This window comes from Pygocentrus nattereri, chromosome 15 (assembly GCF_015220715.1).
Source record: "Pygocentrus nattereri isolate fPygNat1 chromosome 15, fPygNat1.pri, whole genome shotgun sequence".
Classification (NCBI taxonomy): domain Eukaryota; kingdom Metazoa; phylum Chordata; class Actinopteri; order Characiformes; family Serrasalmidae; genus Pygocentrus; species Pygocentrus nattereri.
In genome coordinates this window covers 8,570,911-8,579,255 of record NC_051225.1, presented here as the reverse complement: position 1 = coordinate 8,579,255, position 8,345 = coordinate 8,570,911, and the positions used below count along the sequence as shown (strand labels likewise).

The 8,345-nt window shown below is 39.2% G+C and overlaps 1 protein-coding gene across 3 annotated transcripts in view; it reads right to left on the bottom strand.

Moving 5' to 3' along the window:
* mef2b (myocyte enhancer factor 2b) overlaps positions 1–6,566 on the bottom strand; it is a 26,716-nt gene extending 20,150 nt beyond the window's left edge. For 2 of the 3 annotated variants that reach the window (XM_017701243.2, XM_017701245.2), the window contains exon 1: positions 6,455–6,566. The gene's annotated coding sequence lies outside the window, so the exon portion shown is untranslated. Of the gene's footprint in view, positions 1–256; positions 306–6,454 lie in introns of those variants that run through there. The other variant, XM_017701244.2, reaches the window with a different exon arrangement.
* Positions 6,567–8,345: the final 1,779 nt, after the last annotated feature.

The window sequence follows — 8,345 nt, the reverse complement described above, 5'->3', positions numbered from 1 at the left end:
TGTCCCCAGTGTGTCCACTGATGATGCAAAAGCCTCAGGGAGCTCCACCGCTTCCCCCCACCAACCACCCAACTCCCCCCTCCCCCCAATATTAGACATGTTTGACCTCCCCTATTTTTAGACCCTCTAACCCAATGGTGAGCGGATATGGTGCCGAGGTTCTCATGACCCAGCAGTGCCCGCTGCCCTCTCGCCCACTCCTGGCACCCAGACGCATGAGGAATCCAGAGGAATCCAGATTGTGCGCCATTCTTACCTTATAAAGAAGATGCTGCTCCAAGCCGCTTGTGAAGCTTCATTACTCGCACCTTAAAACTTCACAGGTGACTGGGTCTCAGCCATGGACAGTTGTTGTGTACAGATATGAACAGAGATGCAGGGAAGTGGTCTTTATCAAGAGATCTCTATCGCAAACCTTCACGTCTGTCTCTAAGTTTAAACTCTAAGGTTCCTCTTATTCACCAGCGCAGACACAAAACTGAATCCTTAAGCAAGGCTGCACATTGATTCAAGAACAGATGACATATTATGTGAATGTATACGTTTACACCTCAAAGTACTGGAGCTGTACTTTTGTGACATTAAACTTGAATACATTAGATGTTTTTGGAGATGTATACTCTCAAAAAAGATGGTTCTTCAAGGGTTCTTTAGTAAAGAAAATGCTTCTATATAAAATCATAAACAATCAAACAATCCTTTATATGATTTATGGGTATATAGCACAAAAAGGGTTCATTTATTATTATAGGCTTGATATTGTAACAATAGAAGAACCTTTTTAGTGCTATATGCATGCTTAAAGGGTTCCTTGCATCATGAAATGTTTTTTCAGATTGAAGGAGAATGTGTTGTATATAGTTCTAAAGAACCTATAGTCTATAGAACCTTCTTGAAAAAAGGGGTTTGTTATTGTTACAATGTGAAATATCAACAGAAGAACCCCTTTAGGTGTTATACAGAACCCTATTTAAAAAGATGAATATAGAACCATCTACAGCACATTCTCCATGAATATGAAGAACAATTTAACCATGCAAAAACTCTTTAATCGTGCAGTGTTCATGGTTTTATATAGAACCATTTTCTTTACTAAAGAACCCTCGAAGAACCATCATTTTTAAGAGTTTACCATAGTAGTCGTAAAAAACGTACAGAGTCAGAACTGTTCATGGTGGTGGCGATAGGAACCAGACGTCTAAAAGCACAAGTGCACTGCCTGAAACACTGTTTCACAATAGTTTGGGGAAGGTTTTGGCTTAAAACACATTTTTTATATGAATTAATGGATGAGAGGTGTATGCAGGGTGTTATAAGGCAAAATAATCTCCTAGGAAAAATGTGTTTTAATTTATCATTATCAACATTGCATATCAAAAATGACACGTCCGTTCACTGGTGGGTTTGGATAGTAAATAAAATGGCTATATTTGCGTTGTAGACATTGGGCCTCATTCACCAACCATTCTTAAGAGTAAATTTCGTAAAGCCCACTTTACGAAATTTTTCTGACTCTGATTCTGACATTCACCAGTGTTTTCTATTTAGGATTGTTCTTAGGTAAGAACACAATCCACACACACAAGAGCACAAAGGTGAGAACAATTCTGCACACAAACCCAGGCAAAAACACAAGACATAACAGGCTTAAGAACACGTCATGAATCTGACGTAGACTTTTTCTTAGGACATTTCTCAAGAACAAATTTAAGAAAAAACTTTCTTAAAGCAAGATATTGGCAAATGAAGCCCATTGTGACCCTGGGCTCCTATCACCACCACTTTAAAGAAATCAGTGCTGGTAAGCTTTGCAACAATGAACCATTTCAAATCAAACCACTATTTGTGTTCTTTATGCTCTATGTTTACACCTCCATGACAATTCTCTTTGAATTAACTTTTGGCAATGCAAAAATTATAATGCCCCACATCTCTGACGCTGTCTGAGACAAGTCTGGCTTCACTTCAAGTTCAAATTTAGAGCAGGACCAGAAACAATGAATTGCATTTTGTGTTTACAGGTTTGATAAATTAAACTTCATGTGAATTAGCTTTGAGCCGATATATAACATCATCAAATCCCATCATAAATTACATTTTTATTCATTCCATTTGTACAATCATTCTAATCTATGCTTAGTTCAAAAGTGTAAACATTAGATGTGACTGCACTATATATAATATTCCCATAATATGGGAAATATGCAAATACAAAACTCCATGTAACTCCAGTACCTGAGATCTGAACGTTGGTAGCGAGGAAAATAGACAAGCTTGTTTAGAAGAAGGGGCTAACGTGGGACTTTGGCAATATTTTTGGTTTCCAATTAAACAAATGTGGAGAACCACTGACTGTTAAGAGTTTTACATTTGCAAATCATAGATATTGTTATAAATTATGAAGTAATATCAGACACTAGTCCAGTGAGTAATTATATGGTAAGTATAATACTCACGAACTACAAGGTAAGGCCCTAAAACGCTCACACAGGGTACTGAATTTGGATCATGATGATACTGTTTACCCCAACAATTCTGCAGACTATAATCATTCAATTGTCATAATTGCTTAGTGTAAACCCCTGTGAGAACAATCTAAAAACAAAGGTTCCCAAACGGTCAAGTCGGGTCTTTAATTGGTATAGATGGTCTACATTACGAGGAGGTTCTTTAAGCTTTAAAGAGTACATCATTCCCACAAATTCACAAAAATTGGTTCTTTAAAGAATTACCCACTGGAGGGTTCTTCAGTGTATCTGTGGTTCTTCTATGGCATTGCTCCAGAGAACCCTTCCTAGAACCATCAGTTTTACGAGTTTGAGACCATGTTCACTGACGGTATTGTACACTCATGCAACTATTGCGCGTTTTTGCTTTCCCCCAGCTCCAGCCTTTACCAGCTCAGCTTCCTATGAGGCCAGGCAGTGGAAAAGACGACACAATGGTGCCACAGCTCTCTGCCACACTCTCCCACATGGGCCAGAGCAGACTAATTGCTGTGACCCTCATAGGACCAACAGCGCCTCTGCACCAACAACAAACAGTTTCATCATGGACAGTTGAAACCGCTGCAGTTCAAAAAGTAAGCGAGATCACGAATCTTACGAGAACCTTAAAAAAATCTTAGAAGAACCCTAGTAAAATTACAGCAACTAATATCTCTCATATCGTTGCTGTCGGAACAAAACCTCATATCTCCAAAAAGGTAACTTTCCAAACTGAATTGAAATGATTGGGGTAAGGGTTATAAAGTAATTTTGGATCATTTCTATTACTCCTATTATCTGGATGTATTTTAACGCAATGCAAAGGCCAGCTAGAATATTCCAAAAAATAGAAAACAAACAAATGGAGGTTAAAAAATGGAAATTTCGCTCTGATATGGTTACTCAGTATCGGTATGGTTCCTTGCCTGGTATACGGTTCAGAAAGTGCCAGGTTGACAACAAGTTTGGCTTCATGTAGATGTGTAGATAGTCTTGAATAAGTCTCAAACAGTTTGTGCTAATAGCAAACCTCACTGGTTTGACTTGTACAATATTTTAGACAGCACTGGGGCAGTGCAGGCAGCACAGAAAATATTATTTCAGGTCATTTGTTTACCTCTATGATTTGAAATCAACTCACCATAGAAGCCAATTTCAGGTATTAACTGTTGGACCCTCAAGCCTGCTCCTTGGAGACGAGACGAGTGAGATGAGAAACTAAACTAGGCCAAAAATAGCAAGAAAGGCTCCTATTTGCATACGAAAGGCATACATCCACATCCACAAGGCCTGTGCAAAGTCATGAGAAAGTCTGAGACAGTCTGTATAACAGCCAAAGCTTAGAAGAAAGAGAATATGCTAAGCTCCTGAAGATGCTCATGAAGAAGCATGGAGTATTACATAATTTTGGTCTTGCACATGGGGTCAAGGCCTGATCTGCTGCCCTAGACAGCCTATACACCTAGTATAATAGCTAACATGGCTTTAATAGCGTGTATTCTTGGTGTCATACAGATTTCCTCAACGCACTCATTTCTATACATCAAGGGTAATTCTCCAGCACCTCTTTGAGGTCTGTTCTCTACAGCAGATGGAATAATGATAAAAAAGACAAGCACACTAAAGCAGCTGTGCCTAAAGGAAGAAGTGATATAAGCACCTTAATGAGTGCACTGGTACTTCTATTTCTAAGTGATAAGCATGTACTGTAATAAGTGCTAGCAATAGAAATATCAGCGCAAGTGACTGCAGGTCTATCAGGCATAATGTTACAGTAGATAATAAGATAATAAGATCACCCTAGTTTTAGATTCTGGTAAGCCAGTGTTGCACCACAAAAGACGACGTGTGAACAATAGAACACTGCTTTAATTGTCATCAAAGCTGTGTGAGCGTCTTCACGTGGCCACAATTTTGTCTGAAATTCTGAACAGATCAGTAAAAGTGCATCGTAACAAGAATACAATACTTTGTCACATTACTTTCGGCCTACCTGAAGATCATAAGGCATGCATATGTACCACCTAAGCAGAGTGAACTACAGCTAAACACTTACTTTTATCTTCAACAAAGTTTAGAGGTTTAATTGCATGTTATTAAGCGTAAATTATGCTGTACTCCTAGGTAATGGTAATGTTATATACTGTTGCTTTTGCATCAGCATGACCACTATCAGCAAGACAAATCTCTAGCTGGTAGGTTTGAAATGTAGTCTGGCAAAGCCATGAACGGCACGGGTCACCACAACATCAAATTTACACATTTTCTTCTTTAGACCTAATGTAGTTGATCGGCCCTGACACCTTTACTGTTTGAAGTTCCTTTAGTCTTGCACTAAGGCTAAAATAGCTAAAAACCTAATGAAATCCTAATGCCTTTTTCCTTACGTTAGCCTTGTCATTCCAAGCAAACATTTCTAGACTGACTGACTACACTTAGGAGGAAAAATGTGTTAATTTCATTTTTGGGTGAGCCATTCCTTTAAGTCTTTATAACTTAATGTCTTTTTCTAAAAGGATCAAAAGGAACATCTGTGGTTAAGATGTAAACCAAGTCGTTCAGAGTGGTCTGATGTGAAATGGTTCACTGCAGTGAAACTGACCATCTCTGATTTTTTTACTGTGGTGCTGATAGGAACCAGGGGTCACGATGTCTACAACACAAATATAGCCATTTTATTTACTCAAAACCACCTGTGAAACTACACATGTGTGCTGAGTTTTGTGTGTAATGTTGAAATCATGGAAGGCTGTTTTACCTTAGAATGCCCTGTATGTACCTCTGAGCCATGAAAATAAACAAGTAAACAAACAAGCAAACAAGTTTTAGACTAGAAGCTTGTCTCAACACTGCTCTAAAATGATGTCTCAGACATCAGGCAGCATATTCATACCTATTTCATGCAATACATTCCCGTGAGGGAGCATTTTGAGGCATTAAACTCCTCAGACATCTGGTTCCTACCACCACCAGTAAACAGCTCTGACGAGGAAATTTCTTTTGGATTAAATATTTCACATCAAACCAATCTGAATAACTTTATTTACATCTTAACCATTAAATTATGTTTCAATTTTGAAAAATTGGCTAATGCTTGGATAAATGCCTTTAAAGTCTTTTAAAGGGGACATCCACGGATTTTTCAAAATTTCTACATGATTAAGTGGTTAACATGTCAACAGGGACAGTCAGTTCTGTTTTAGAGAAACTTACCAAATCCGAATTGCTCACAGCGGTGGTGATAGGAACCAGACATCCACCTCTCCCTCACAGAAAGTTATTACATGGAATAGTTATGAATACACTGCCTGATGTCACAGATTTTACAGTGGTTGTGTGACAAAGGTTTGGTCTAAATTGTATTTTAATCCATCCATGGTGGAGGGATACATGAAGGATGTTCTAAGGCAAAATAGTCCCCAAAGAAAACTTGACCATTAACATCTCAATTAATTAAACTAATTAAACTCAGAAGACAGCTTCACTGGTGCTTTGGGATAGTAAATAAAATGGCTATATCTGCATTGAGACCTCTGGTTCCTATCAGCACCACTGTAAAGAAACCTTTTGTTGATAAGTTTCTCTACGAATTAATTATTTCATATCAAATCACTCCGAATGACTTTGTTCATATCCTAACCGCAGAACTATGGAGACAATTTTGAAAAATTCGGTGGAATTCCCCTTTAAGACTGGTTCCAGCTAAGACGTCACAAAAACATTACCTACATAGACTGAGTGTTATATGTAAATTATGCCGCGTCATTTTGAGGAACAGGCTATAGAATATTTTGCCGGTCATTTACGTTAACTTACATACGCAGGGAATCAAAAGAAAAACGCATAGTTGCCATAGTAACTTTACCACGTCAACGCGATGGAGACGGTAACTTTTTTAAGAGCGGTAATTTTTACTCCCGTTATCGGGCTAACGCGTGAAATCCTGGTGATAAAGTGTGAACTCTCACCTGGTCCTGTAGTATGAGTGTGAGTAAAGGTCACTTTCTGAACTCCTCCTTCAGCTTCGTGCGTTAATATTCGCCGCGCTTCTCACTCCATCTCCAGCTCTTCATCCAGCAGCATCAGCTTATGTAGAAATTACCATAGCCCCGCCCACTGCATGTGCCATTGGCTAAGCAGCCCGCCACTCTGCCGCCTTCTCGCTCCACATTGGCGGCTCAGTTCCACTCTTACACCCAATCAATAACGCCAGGCTACACTGGCGCTAGAGTAGTTAGGCTCGTTTTAAAGGCACAGAGCTGCTATGTATAAAATGCTTGGCAATATTTTATTCTGTAGGTCGTGATAGGATGGCATAAAAATGTTTAAACCACGAAGCAGGCGATCAAACACTGAACCACACGACCGAAAGTACTAAAAATTGAACCAACCAACATGTCTTACATTCAGTCCACAGGTGGAAATGGATGTAGATGCTGTGTAGGCCTTAGTTTGGTTCAATAGAACTGCCTGCACTACAATTACAGACTGTAGTCCATCTGTTTCTCTGCATACTTTTTAGCCCCCTTTCACCCTTTTCTTTAATGGTTAGGACCCCCACAGGACCACCACAGAGCAGGTATTATTTGTATTGTGGATCATACTCAGCACTGTAGTTACACTGACGTGCCAGTAGCGTGTTAGTGTGTGTTGTGCTGGTATGAGTATATCAGACGCAGCAGTGCTGCTGGAGTTTTTAAATGCCTCAGTGTCTTTGCTGGACTGAGAATAGTCCACCAACCAAAAAACATCCAGCCAACAGTGTCCTGTGACCAGTGATGAAGGACTAGAGGATGATTAACACAAACTCTGCTTCATCAGATGAGCTACTGTCTCTGACTTTACTTATACAAGGTGCAGAAGTGTGTAGTAGAGTGGACAGTGAGTGGACACTGTGTTTAAAAACTTCAGCAGCATGTCAGTGTCACTCAAATGCTGAGAATGATCCACCACGCAAAGAATACCTGCTCTGTAGTGGTCCTTTGGGGCTCCTGAAGATTGAAGAACGGGGTGAAAGGGGGCTCACAAAGTATGCAGAGAAACAGATGTTATATATATATATATATATATATATATATATATATATATATATACTTTATCTGAAAGGTTTACTGGACAAGAGTCAGAAATTTTTCGACACGACAAGCGTGGAAAACATGCTAGCCAAAGCATTTTACAAATAGACTGTGGGAAAACAGTGATGTCATTAGTTGATAGGGCTTATATAGATAGCTATTTTAAGGCGCCAAATTCTACTGCTGTAATATTGTTGATGCCAAGTCACCTTGTCCTGATCCTCATGCTCAGTAAAATGAGACTGAGCCTGAAACTTTAAATAGCAAAAAAAACAAAACGTATTCAAAATGATAACTTTACAGGAGAATGCAAAAACACTTTTTACTTTAAATGCAAGTCAACGCAACACATTTTTATTAATTCCAGCCCGTTTCTATCAGTCCATTCATCCTGGAATTTTGACACAGTGTAAAGAACAACTGTTGTGCTCAAATGATAGAAAAATAAACAGAAAACAGAAAAAACAGAACAGAAAAAAATGTGTATTAATGATTCAATTTATTCAGTCATTCATTCACTGCCACAGTCGTTGATAGGCATAAAATATAAGAGGTGAGAAAGATGCACATTTAGCTTCTCTTTCTCTCTCTCTCTCTCTCTCTCTCTCTCTCTCTCTCTCTCTCTCTCTCTCTCATGCACACAGTACTGAGGTTTCTCTCCAAGGAGACGGGGCTGCATGTCATCTGATGCAAGAATGAGCAACCTCGCGTCAGACTTCTAAATAGTCCCCAAACAGCAGGCCACATTCAGGCCTGTGCTGCACACATCTGGATTCCCTCAAAT